This window comes from Mus musculus, chromosome 9 (assembly GCF_000001635.26).
Source record: "Mus musculus strain C57BL/6J chromosome 9, GRCm38.p6 C57BL/6J".
NCBI lineage: Eukaryota > Metazoa > Chordata > Mammalia > Rodentia > Muridae > Mus > Mus musculus.
Window position 1 is genome coordinate 120858713 of NC_000075.6, and position 13833 is coordinate 120872545.

General features: G+C 48.7%; 2 long non-coding RNA genes across 4 annotated transcripts; one reads left to right on the forward strand and one right to left on the reverse strand.

Moving 5' to 3' along the window:
* Positions 1 to 1100: 1100 nt before the first annotated feature.
* Positions 1101 to 7833, reverse strand: Gm19385 (predicted gene, 19385). 2 transcript variants are annotated; one of them, NR_166625.1, is made up of 3 exons: positions 7601 to 7833; positions 4933 to 5162; positions 1101 to 4271 (listed from the first exon to the last, which is right to left on the reverse strand). It is a non-coding gene; the product is annotated as a predicted gene, 19385 (long non-coding RNA). The 2 variants fall into 2 exon arrangements; NR_166626.1 differs by lacking the exon at positions 4933 to 5162.
* Positions 7834 to 10541: 2708 nt separating this feature from the next.
* Positions 10542 to 13833, forward strand: Gm34425. 2 transcript variants are annotated; one of them, XR_380009.3, is made up of 3 exons: positions 11249 to 11342; positions 11593 to 11719; positions 12993 to 13833. It is a non-coding gene; the product is annotated as a predicted gene, 34425 (long non-coding RNA). The 2 variants fall into 2 exon arrangements; XR_003948280.1 differs by having other exon boundaries at positions 10542 to 11719.

Sequence of the window (13833 nt, forward strand, 5' to 3'; positions counted from 1 at the left end):
CTCAGGAGCTGACCGTTTACCACCATGTCCACCACACACCCAAGCCGCCGTCCAGCCTTTCCTAGGTCACCTTCCAATGCCTGCAGGTTTTCCCGTCTACACTTCTGCTTTCAACACAGCAGTCAGAGTTCCTGCGACACCAGAGCCTGATGCCTTTCAGGTCACAATTCCCAGCTCCTTTCATCTCCAGTCAAGAGCCAAAGCTAGAACCCCCGCAATGGCCTGCAAGCCCTCCTCCATCTCACTCTCCCTGCCAAAGCCCCCTCCCCTTGCCTCCGTCTCTTCTGTTCTAGTCTCGCTTTTGTTGCTGGGATAAAACGTCCAGACCAAAAGCAACTTTGGAGAAGAAGTGCTTCATGTGGCTTATGATTCCAGGACATGGTCCATCACTGAGGGACATCAAGGCAGGAAATTGAAAGCAAGCCTGCTTGCTCTTCTACACAGCATTCTCTGAGCAGGAAACTTGCTTCCTGAGTGATGTTCTATCACAGCACAAAACAGTCATAGTATAAGCCCGCGGCCCTTACTGAAACCGTCCGTTTTCGCTGCCTTGGAAGAGCAGGTGTGTACCACAGGCAGGCAGATGACCACCGCCAGGCTGAGGGTGTTCCCACAAGACTAGAATTCAAGATCCCACTTGCTTTTGTTTTGCTCTTGTATCTTAGGGTGATGTGAGTCTGTGGGGTTTGGCTGGAGCCGAGCAACTGTCATCTAAAACTTTTTTTTTTTGTCTTGCTAATCTACAACTTGCCGATCCTTTGCCTAAAGAAACCGGAGTTTTGGTGGGAGCTCATCTTCTCTTTCAGCTCTGTATTTGGTATATATGAAGTAAAAACAAAAACGGGAAAGTCCGCTACCATGCCCATGTGTGAGTCTGCAAGGCTCTGGTTGGTCTGCCTTCCTTCCTACCTCGGTCTTCTATTTGTTTCTTGCTGAAATGATCACGCTTTTAGCCACGTTCAATGGGAAGACAAAGTATTTTCACTCCATCTCCCCAGATGAAAGGGTCCGCTGGGCACATTTCTTTCTATCCATTCTATGTATTTTTAAATACTTGATAATATTCCCTACATAAAACCCTTGTTTAAAAAAAACTTCCATTTTAATGTAAATATGATTTTTAATGGCTATAGGATATTCTATCACATTTATATCAAGTATTTTCTTAGCCATTTCTCTATAACCACTTGAATTACTTCCAGTGTTTTATTGTGTTGTTCCTTTGGCCTGTCCCTTAATAAATCTGTGGCCTGTTTCCAAGGAGATGCTAACGTAAGTCCCGTTGTTATTAGCATCTTAGTGTATTTCTATATTTGAAAGTATCATTTCTAGATGTGGAGTGGCAGAGTCCAAAGCTAAGAATATTATATTGTGCACTGTTTGGAAGATTTGGAATATGTCTAAGAAAACATTGACAGAAACCCCTGTGTAGTGTTTGACTTTCATTCCCTAGTCGAGGACATCACCAGCTCAATTTGAACAGATGTGACTTCATGGTCCTCTGGCAGGGTCTATGGCCAACCTGCAAGCCAGAGCTCAAGTTTCAGGCACATCATCTCCCAGAAATGTCCAACAAATTCTTTAATGCACAGGACTGAGGATTGTTGCCTCCTTAGGACAAATATTCTAGTGACTGCTTATGTTAGAACATTTGTGTATAATATGGTCAAAGTTTTCAGTCTCTCTAACTGCCTGTGGCATGAGAGCTACAACTGTGCCAGTCACTAGTTTATAATTGTTCACTCATTTAGTGATATGTGTGTGTGATTGTGTGTGCATGTGTGTATGTATGTATAAGTGTGTGTATGTGTGTGTAAGCGTGTGTATGTGTAAGCATGCATATGTGTGTGGTATGTGTGCATATTTGTGAGTATGTATATGTGTGTGTCTGTGGAGTGTGTATGTGTGTATGTATGTATATATATATATGTGTGTGTGTATAAGTGTGTGTATGTGTGAGTATGTATATGTGTGTGGTGTGTGTGCATATGTGTAAGTGTGCATATGTGTGTGTCTGTGGAGTATGTATGTGTGTGTATATGTATGTATATGTGTATATAAGTGTGTATATTAGTATTATATGTGTGTGGTGTGTGTGCATATGTGAGAGTGTGTGTATGTGTGAAGACTAGAGATTTTTCAGCAAGTTATCTTTCCTCAATCACTTTCCTGCCCCTTTTTTTTTTTTTTTTTTTTTCTTGAGACGGCTTCACTCTGAACTGGAAACTCTGTTTTAGCTACATTTGCTGACCAGCAAGGAAGACCCTGGGAATCCCTGTCCCCATTCCTCAGCTCTGGGGTTGCAGGCAAGCAGCACAGTGCCCCATTTCACACGGGTCTTAGGGATCCAAACAGATCCTTTCGCTGTAGGGCAGGCACTCTACCTCCTGAGCCTGCTCCTAGTCCCTCATATGCTGCACGACATACTCAGTAGCCACAGCCTGGGCCTCACCATCCCACCAGACCAGTAGGCACCAGCCACATGTAGCTATCTACATTTAAATGAACTCAAATTAAAAATTTACATTCTCATTTGTACTTGCTGCCCCTCAGGTGCTGCCTTGCCCCGTGCACCCCTTGGCTATTGTGTTGAACTGTGAGGATTAGAAAATCTCCACCATGACAGAAAGTTCGATTGGACCACGTGAGCAGAATGATTCCTCTGAGACCCAGCTGTCACCAGACCCCTTTGTTTCATAATTACCTCCCCACAAACCAATTCAGGCCTGAGATGATTCTGTTCATGGAAGACACAAAGAGGCATCCCACCTAAAGAGGCTGACAGTAATTACAGTCGTGAATGACCTTTGAGGATTTACCAGGTGCCAGGCCCTTCGCTAAAAACAGCTGCTTTCCCACAAGCCCCAGTCCTGGAGACCACTTTAGACACAGTGAAGATTTAGGTAAATAAAATATTCTCCCTTTCACTAGAATAATTTGTGGGGAAGAAATAGAAGCTCAAATTAGGGAGTAGGAAGCCAGCTCATGGTCAAGAACTAAAAGGCTCCCAGCAAATTTCTTTGTAACAATTATTTTGCTGGAGATGGTTCGCACCTGTCACCTCAGAATTCAGGAGGCTGAGGCAAGAGGGCTGTTACAAGTTTAAAGCCAGCCTCGGCTACAGAGTGATTCTTTCTCCCCTTCTCCCCCCCTCCCCTTATATAAGGTAGGAAGGTCCCTCAGCTCCTTCTGTCCACACAGACCTATGGGCAGGAATGGGGGGAGGAATGGAGGGAGATAGTGTGGCCTGGTTTTGTCCACTGGACTTAGGAATGCTTCGACCCAGTGCTGGAGCATCTGCTCTGCTAGCGGAGGAGGCTGTCTGAGCCACCGCACACTGATGATCCCAGTGTGGAAACGAATCACTAATGCGGATGTTTGCTTGAGGCTGAATTTGGAAGCGAGGTTGCTATGTCACCGATGCTGCCTCAGGTCCCCCACAGCCTGACTGAAGCAGGCATCGCCGTCCGCTGCCAAGTAATGTGGAGCTACAGGCCATCAAGGAGGGGCCTGCCAGGGATCCCCCGCAGGAAGGCCAGTGCCAGGGGCTCACTCAGGGATGAGAGACAGGCAGCAGTCAGTCAGAGCTGGGATGCTCCCCAGATCTTGCTCCAGGGCCCCTGAGCCTAAGAGCTAACGGAAGCATCAGGTTTCATAAATTGTCAGGATAAAAAGCCAAGTGAGGCGTCTTGGCCATTCCTATCTTGTCTGCTCTGGAGTGGAGCCTGGGTCTCCCTGAGATATTAGAACATTAAACCTGTCACAGTAAATACCCGGGAATTAAGACTGTGACTCCCAGCCCTGGCAGCGACATTTGCCATCTAAATTGTTACCTTCCCCAGGACAGTACATAAACAAGAGGAGCAGGTCACGGGGACTTTTCAACAGGCATGGCAGCCCACTCCCGACATTGCCCTTTCTGTGCCAAGCAGGGAGACAGCTCCTTGGAGCGTCACAGAATTACCAAGATCCTGAAGTTCAGAGTCATTGGTCACCAAGCTCCTGGAGTCAGAAGGTATCTTCAGCTTTGGTTTCTGACCACTGAATTGGGTCCTGAAAGAGTTCCAGAACTGGGGGCTGGATCTGTTGGCACACTGCTTGGTTCGAAAGCATGAGGATGTGAGTTTGAGTCTCAGAACCCACATAAGCAGTGGTGATGTGAGGTGAGGTTGTGGGCTCAACTGTGAAGAGCTGCAGACAGGAGGCTCCTGGGCTTTGCGGGGTCAGCTACCCTAGGCTACCTGGCCAGCTCCAGGACCTAGTGACAGACTCTGTCAAAAAAAGAGAAAAAAGAAAAAGAAAGAAAAGATGAATAGCTCCTGAGTTTGCCCTTTGACTCCTGTACACACATCCGCATTCACATGTACCCATGTGTTCAAATGACCTTCACACATACTAACAGGCATGAATACGTGCACATGCACACACAGATATGAGAGAGAGAGAGAGAGAGAGAGAGAGAGAGAGAAGAAGAAGAAGAAGAAGAAGAAGAGGAGGAGGAGGAAGAAGAGGAGGAGGAGGAGGAATGTGTCGGCTTGAGGAAGCACAAGCTATAGTGTAGGGAAGGGACTGTGGCCAGAGCTCTGCCCAGCCCCCAAGAATCCCCTTTCCTTCCCATGTACCCCCGTTCCAGCTGCCAAGCCTCTTCATGTCTAGTATCCCCATCAGGAGAACTGTCTGTGTAGAAGGGCTCCCACTGTATGCTCTCACAAGAGCAGAAGTCTGGAAGTGCCAGCCTTTGCTGTTTCCCCTTAGGCAGGGACTGATTGGGAATAGGAAGCCCTGCCATGTGGCCTTGGCTGAGGACATCGGTGTGAGGTGTGACACAGAGCACACTGTGGGAACAAGCACACACTAGCCCCACACTCTGCTTCTGATCACCCTCGCTGAGTTTGTCTCTCCATCCACCCTTCTACTTTGCTCCATTCTTACTTCCTTCTGGAAGCGTCTCTCTGGCGACTCTGTTTCCCACGCATGTCCTACTCAGCTGTTGCTTCTGTGGAGCCCATGCAAAGACAAACTTCCATTGTGAAGGCCTTGTAGCTAAGACAGATCAGACGGCATGGCACCGGCCCCTCTCTCCTCCTCCATGAACAAGTAGCTGGAGGCCAAGCGTTGTCTTTCTGGGCCTAGCATCTGACTCTCTTCCCTGCTGGTAAAACCTGTAGATCATCATCAAAACCAAAGCAGAAACTTAGATGTATTAGTTGACTTTCTCAAGACAGAAGCAACATATGGAAGAGCCTGGAGTCACAGCCTGGGGGCTATGGCAGCAAGGAGAGAAACCATGCTGCAACCTCTGGACTGGGAGTCAGAGCCAGGCAGGAAGCAGAGCTGGGCTGCAAGGACTATGTCTGGGAGAGCTACTTCTCCCTAGCCTGCCTCAACCTCCCCAAACAGCACCAGTGGGGACCAGGTGGGAAACATTCAAACCACCGCAGTAGACATTTCCAGTCTTATTGATCCCTCACACGTGCAAAAACCAAGTCTTTGATGAGGTCCCTGCACCCACCTTGGGTGAGTCAGGAGTCCCTTCTGTTCCAACATTTAATTCTGTCCTTATCTGGAAGGAAAGTGTCCCCTTCCCTGCCCCCTCATCTCTCAGTGTCCCTGAGTCTCACTGAAGAGTCTGCTCCTGAGGCTGGAGAGGTGGCTGAGTGCTTAAGAGCACTTGCTCTTCTTGTAGAATACCAGCATTTAGTTCCCAGCTCCCACATCTGATGGCTGACAACTAAGTCCAGCTCCAGGAGATCTGATACCCTGTCTGGCCTCTTTGAACAGCTGCATACACACAGCACACACACACACACACACACACACACACATACATACATATACACACGCACATCTTTTTTTTTTTTTTTTTTTAAAGGAGCAGGCCCAGCTGCCACCTCCTCTATGTCTTCTCTTGCCACTACATTAACAGCTGGTCACACAGAATTGCATAGAGGGCACTGAGCTGTTCTGACACACCGGCTGCAACCCAGCTGCCAGGCTGCTGTTCTCATACACTGCCCAATAACTGCAGGATACTGGCGTGGTGTCTGTGATTTGCACAAGTGCACACACAGCAGCCTCCCTTGCACAGGCTGCTGTGGGCTCAGCATCCCTTTAGCTCTCTTGTCAGTGCCTCAGTTTGCACAGATGAGACACCCAGCTTGCCCTGTGAAGCAAGCACTGGTCCTTCTCATGGTAATGATGCCACTTATTGGATAACTCATCTTCTAAAGGTGGGACAGAGATACACAGAATGTTATTACAAAGAAAGGAAGAGAGAGAAAGAGAGAGAGAGAGAGAGAGAGAGAGAGAGAGAGAAGGAACTTGGCCACATGGAAGAAAGTCACAACTCTCACAGGCAGGGAATGTCACATTCCTTCTCTACAGCCACCTTGAGTGCCAAGGGACCTCCCTAGAGACTGACAGCATCTCTGGACCCTGAGAGGGGGGTTACTGTTAGTTCAGTTCCCTAGGTCACATAGAGATGGAAGATGGTAGCACAGGAGAGTGGGCTGATCTTTTCTCACAGCTCACAAGACTGAAGCACACTTTCCATTTCCCAAAGGCCGTAATTATTTCCTGGAGAAGAAATTCAAATGACCCAGATACTTAATTCAGTGAGATTGGCTCAAAAAGTATTTACCAAAAGGCAGTTTTGTCGAAAATAACATCACAACAGAGTAAGAAGGGCTGCCTTCCAGTGCCTGAAAAAAAGCCTCAAGTGAGGGGTCCAAGGCCGAGGTCTAATCCAATTAGGGAGGGCAGGGTTTGGGTGTTAGAGAGAAGAAGCGAAGGAGGGGGAGACAGGGAGAGAGGTAAGGAAAGGGAAGAAGAGGAAACCTGAGAGAGGCTCTCAGTAGAAAAAGATGTAACCGACATCAGGCTCTTCACCCCTTCCAAGGAACGCCAACAAATCCACTCTCAACCCACGAACCCATCTCCAAGACAGCTGGGCCTGTGGTCTATGGAGTCACAGTTGGTCATATTTGTAGAATATATGAAGAACTTCAAAAATCAGACACAAATAACCACGTGATCCAGTCAGCAGGTAGCCAGGTGAGATGAGCAGACACCTCTTGGGAGATGAAGTTCCAGTAGTCATGGAACTTTGGAAAAGCAGCTGGTGAGATAGCTCGGTCGGGAAAGTGCTCACAGTGCCAGGGTGAGGGGCCTGAGCTCAGATCCCCTGAACCCACAGGAACCAGGGGCAGTGGTGTGTGTGTCTGTAACCCTGAGTTCTGACTGCAAGACGGGAGGTTCCTCGAAGCCCACAGGCCAAACAGCCTGGACCACAAAGCTTCAAACTATATGACTTCCTGTCTCAAACAAGGAAGAGGAAAATTGACATTGAGGTTGTCCTATGACCTCCCCTCTTACACTGTGGTGTGTATGCATCTGTATTCACACCCATCAATATACACTTGTGCGTGCACACACACACACACACACACACACACACACACACACACACACACTCCCCAGTTCCTACAGACTCCCAGAGCACACCCAGTTACCGAGGCACCGTGGCAGTGTTCTGTGTGCTGACTTGTTCTACCCTGAAAACCCAAGCATTAAGAGCATAGTCAGGGGCCATAGGGCTTACCTTTCTCCATTTCCTGCATGTCCACTAGTCTTCCCATTCCTAACATACATTCCTTGTTTCACACAGGACGCCTGTGTGCCCCGCAGACCTGGGCACAGAGCTGGCACACAGTAGAGCCTCCATAAATATTTGCAGATGGTCTGCTGGGAAGGAGGCCTGCTTCAGCTGGTCGCATCACATGCCTGCTGCCATCTCTTGACTGTGGCTGTCTGTCAGACTTCTGTGACACAGACAGAAGCTGATTTCTACCAACTGTAGATAAAAGAACCTTTTCCTGAGTCCTTCAAGGGGAGAAAACGCCAAACTGGGGGGGGGGGGGGAGAGAAATGGCTGCCGAACCCACAGTGAAAGCTTTGTGTGAAGTCACTCTGCTTGCTGTTTCTGGTGATGCAGGGAAGGGCCAGGTAAAGGGGGGCTTTCCTGGCTGACTCAGGCATTGCTACTGGGATGTCTGTGACAGGGCCACCAGGAAAAGGGATGGCTGGGAGGCAGGAAGCCACCAAAGAGCCCTATACACTACAGAAATGCAGTGCCTTGGCCCGTCTGGCCACCCAGGAGCTCCAGCAGAGAAACAACATCCTTTTGTGGTCTGGCCTGGCTGACTGCCAGGGCTCAACAAGGGCCTTGTGATATGCACTTTTGAAATGTGTTGGCAGGATGGCATGTCTAACTCGTGCTTAATGGCCAGCAGCATTTATGTCTCCTTCTCACGCCCACAGAGGCAGACTGGCTATATGTGATGGGCTGCAGCAGCCTGACTGGAGTGACTGTCGCTCTCAGATTCTCTTTACCCTAATCCTGGCCTCTGTCAGGTTTCAGTGGGTCCTTGGAGGACAGAGACAGAAGGAGAATATACCTAGTGTCAGTCTCCATTTACGTATTGTGTAAAATGAGGCTCAGAGAAGTTAAGCCATGTGGCTCAGAATGACACACATAGGATGTGGGAAAATAGGGACCTGACCCCAGCGTCTCTTCTTCAACAATTAGACTCTCCCAAACCCTTTCATAAGACCTCAGGGTCAGGCTGGTGAGATGGCTCAGTAGGTAAAGATGCTTGATACAAACCCGGTGACTTGAGTTTGATCTCTGATCCCCACATGGTATAAGAGAGACCTGACTCCTGAAAGTGTCCTCAGCCCTCCAGATGTGTCTCAAAGCACATGCTCAACCACACACACACATTAATTAATTAATTAACTAATTAATTAATTATTTTTTTTAAAGATCCCAGCTCTCAGCCATCCATCTGCATTTCTGCCATCTATACCCCATCTTGTAAGTGACCATGGCCACTTAGAGTTTGGAAGAGCCCAAGTAGAACAGGCTCACCCTGTTCCTCATGGTTTGCTTTGAGGGTTTTCAATTTGATTGGGGGAATTTAATTCACACAATGTGTCCCCGGTCCCATGATTTTCTGATTTTCCTGTTGCTTATGAGTGACAGCTGCTCTGTTCCTCAAGTTCCCTGGGTGGTCCCTATGAATCCCAAAGCAGAATGGCCACACACCCCACTGGTAGAGACATGTAGAAACTGAAAGAAAGCTGTCCTGTTGGGCTAGCCCCTGCCCCTGCATATAGCATTTGAAGGAAGTAGTCGTTTATTTGAAAGTTAATTTGAGAAAGTTCTAGAATAGTCATTGGGAAATGAGACAGAAAAAGACAATATGTTAAGGTGCTAACAATCAGTTTGCTTCAGTAGAAAACTGGAGCCCAGTCCCATCAGGCCTGTCTGGGACAGCACACAGAGCATGCCTGAGAGAAGGACCACCCACAGGACAAGAACACTGGGGCCTCTGTCCACCTGCTCCACGATACCCCAAACACTCAAACACACATGGGATAGAAGTTCTCAGACCAGTGGTTCTCAACCTCCCTAGTACTGAGACCCTCTACCACAGTCCCTCATGCTGTTGTGACACCCAACCATAAGATTATTTTTGTTGCTATTTCATAACTGTAATTTTGCTATGATTATGAATCATAATGTAAATGCCTGATACTTGACTCCCAAAGGGGTTGAGACCCACAGGTTGAAAACTGCTGTCTTAGACAGACACGTGGACATCAACTGTATCATCAGACATCAAAGCATCACAGGTGGGGTACCACAAGTGTACCCCCAGCCCCCACGGTGCTCTCATGCTGTATTCTGGGAAAAGAAGACAAAGATCTTCCCTCTTACCACTTCCTCCTCTGTGGTTTCGATTGGGAAGATACAAAATGGGGACCCTGGGTAGCCTTACCCATAGCAGTCCCACCTCCTCAGCCACCCCAGACCAGGGAGTAAAGAACCAGAAGTCACTCCCCAGAGTGCAGGAATCTCAGGGGAGGTAGAGAGTCACATCGCCTTGAAATCAATCCATGAGTCAGAGGAAGCTGAGCAGGAAGGAGAAGGGGGTCATTCCTGAGACTTCTCAGTGCACCAGGTCTATGAGCTACAGCATCCAAGACAGACAGCCATGGAGACAGAGGGCAGAGGAAGCCTGGAGCAGCGACGAAAGTGTCTTCACGCTCTTGCAGGGAGTTACCCGGTAGAAGCCAAGGTGACCACAAAGCAAAATCAAATGTGACTCCTCTCGGAAAGGCAAGGAAGTTTGAGATGCAGGGGTGGGGGGATCCCTTGCAGCTTGGGGGAGGATGCTCAGCTCCATTTCCTCCCATTATACAGTAATGGACCAACTGCCTCTTGCCCCTCTGATGGTATGATTCCCCCTGCTGGTCCCATGGGTTTCTTCTGTCTCTGTCTGTTCGATCTATCTGTCTATCTGTCTATCTGTCTATCTATCTATCTATCTATCTATCTATCTATCTATCTATCTATCTATTATCTATCTATCTAATCTATCTATGTATCTAATCTATCTCTTTCTGTCTCCTTCCCTCCCTTCCTCCTTCCTAACTTCCTCCCACCCATCCCTCCTTCCCTCCCTCCCTCTCTCCCTGTTCCTCTTGGCATCCTCTCTTTGTGTCTCTCTAGGCCACTACATGTCTAGGAGACCCCAGTAATATCCCCCATCATACTCTTCTCCATCATATCTTCCCCAGGATCCCCAAAGCTCCTTCCAACCTCTTCCAGAGACTACTGTGCACCTCCAGGGAGGGTCTGGACTTTCAGCCACTGAAGCTGCATAAATAAGGAGCGATGGGGAGAGGAGCATATGTGTCCCAGTGGCATGCTGCCTGTGCTGGCGGCAGCAGGAGGCCTGACAGGCTCGTCCATTGCCAAGCTCTACTCAAAGTGTCAGTCACCAACAGCCTTCCATTCAAGGGCCCCTGTTTGCCACGATCAACATTTCAAAAGCAAGTGCGTGAGGCGTACAGTAGGTTGCTATAATTCACCCAAGGGCTGCGCCTGCCGCAGGAGACCAGCCGTATTCTTCTCTCTGAGTGAGCTATTTTTACCAACGCTCCCCCCAACCCCCGCCCCTTCATTCCAGCTCCCATTTCAGCCTTGGAGCTGAATTAGACTCTTTCTTCCTCTCGTAGGCTCCCCCTCTCTGTTATTATATAAAACCATTGCAGCCCTTAAGGAGTTGGCATCTGACATCGCCAGCTCCTGGATCCCCAGAACAGAGCTGGGAAGGAATAAATAGAAGGGAGGGAAAGCGGCGTTCTGTTCCGGCTCCGGCAACAACGTGAACCAACCGTCAGAGAGTTAACAGCAGCCAAGCATTTGGTGTTAATCTTTAATATTCCCAAGAACTTGTCACCTCTTCCTTCAGGCCCACAGCTGCCTCCTCCAAGTGAGCTCTTGCTTCTCACAAGACATCACACCTTCTATTGTGTTCTGGAAGGAAAAAAAAGTACCCACCAGAGGGGAGTTCTGAGTGATCAGCCTGCCAGGGGAGAAAGAGAAGCTATGCTTGATATTTACTCGGAAAAAGACTGAACGAGCTGAGCATAGCTCCTCCTGCTCTTCCTGGACCTCACAGGCTTGCAGCAGACCCTGCCTGCGCTCAGCCTCTGATGCCTGCCTTGCCTCCCTCTCCCCAGGCCCCAGAAATCAGGAGTGTGAACAAATGTGGAGGGATGAACATGGCAGCAGAAGGTGAAAGGGCTCTGTGGCTGTTGCCCAGCTAACAGTGTGTCTACTGTTGACAGTTTATTCTCATCAAGACAGGTAAGCCAGCAGGGTAAGCTATAGTGTCTCACCCTGTGCAAAGGGCAAGATCCTTTCTCTCTCTCTCTCTCTCTCTCTCTCTCTCTCTCTCTCTCTCTCTCTCTCTCTCTCTCTTTCCACACACCATGCATCTCCATGTAGGTCCCTCAGGAGCAGGTCCTAGACCAGGATTCTAGGAGAATGAGTTTATCTGGAAGGAAACCTAGCAAGTATCTTAGAGGATGTGAGACAGAGGGCAAGGAGCCAATCCAGGGCATGGTATTGAGTTTAATCCCTGGAGAACTGCAAAAGTCAGTGTGGGGTGTGCCTCAGAGTAAATGCTCAGAGCAGCATCTATTGAGGAAGGGTCAGGGAACCTTAGCATCCTCACACACTGGTCCTGCCCTTGGTCAAGGCTGCTGGGAGGAAGGTGGATATCCTCTGACCCTTTGAGCTTCTACAGCCGCAGAGAACAACTCCAGGATAGATGTGTGGGCATTGGCCACCGGGTGGATGTAACTGGGGAGCTGGCCACTGGAAGGTTGTCACCGTGGTACCAACAGGAGGAATACCACTGTGATGCTGGCCACAGGGAGGACCACCCATCAAGTGGATAGACATCATCGGAAAGCTGGTCACTGGACAGATGTCACAGTGGTGGCTTGCCACTGGGCGGACAACACAGTTACCAGATGCCAGGAGACATCACCTTGGTGCTGACTCTTGGATAAGCTAGAGGGAATATGGACATGATACCCATGCAAATGTCAATGACCCTATCATTCATTGCGATTATGAGTCCTGATAAAGAGCATCTCCACTTTTACCTGAACCTCCACAAATGTCCTTTTGACTTCTCAGTGACTGGGGCTCTGTCTGTTCTGTTCCTCCGTAAATCCTATGTGACATGCCCATAGAGTGGATGAGGTGGCAGCTGGGACATAGGAGGAGTGAGGGTGACTCTGGGGAATGCCCAGGGACCAGCTCTCAATCCTAGGGAATTGTGACCTGTGCTTGCTAGGCCATCCATCTCTGGGAAGAAACCAGAATCCAGGAGAAAAGGTAAGCGCACACACTAATTTCAGATAAAACAAAATAAGGTTATTAAATCCCATCTGCAAATTCCACCTGCTTCCAGCTCTGAGCCCGAGGCCTGTCAACTCTTTACTGCAAAGTGAGATTAAAAAGAGACCGATGCACCACCTGGCCGAGCCCAGGCTTCCTCTCGTATGATCAGTGAGAGCCTGAAATGAAATGGGGATGCTTTTATCACTCTGTGGGTCTCTCTATTCAGTGCAGGCTCTGTGGATCCTGTGTGAATCTGTCCATCACCTTGAATGTCTGGCGATCTTGACACCACGCTTCATGGCCAGGCTGGACCCTCTACTAACCGCTGAGGTTTCACTGCTTGCTTCTGACCTCAGAGGACCTCTTCATGCCATCCAGACACCTTCACCTCCATTGCGAATTCCTGATATGCTGATTTTCGTGGTTTCTTCCTCTACCTGTACATCCCTCCACACATCCTACCTCTGATCCAGTGTCTATATACCTACCATCCTTTTGTACAGAGACTCCAGAGTCAGAAATGCTATCAGCTGCCTGTAAAGCTGGTGGGCTTACAGTGTGTGCGTGTGCGTGTGCGTGTGCGTGTGCGTGTGCGTGTGCGTGTGCGTGTGTGTGTGTGTGTGTGTGTGTAAAGAGATCAAGGGATCGAGAGACTTGCCCAAGGTTGCATAATGTACGAGTGAGGAAATGAGTCACATCTCCTCACGGCACTCCATGTAGAGTGAACATCTCTGTTATATTAATTTGAATATGAATTTGAATTTGAATATGAATGTTATATAATTTGAATATGCTTGGCCCATGGGAAGTGCTACTATTAGGAGGTGTGGCCTAGTTGGAGGAAGTGCATCACTGGGGGGCAAGAGCAGGAGGATGGGGCGGGGAGGCTTTGAGATCCTCTGCTTAAGCTCTGCCCAGGGAAGAAAGTCTCTTGGCTGCCTTTGGATCAAGATGTAGAACTCTCTTGGCTCCTCCAGCGCCATGGCTGCCTGGAAGCTGCCATGATGTCAATGGACTGACCCTTTAAACTGTAAGCCAACCCCAATTAAATGTCTTTCTTTATATGA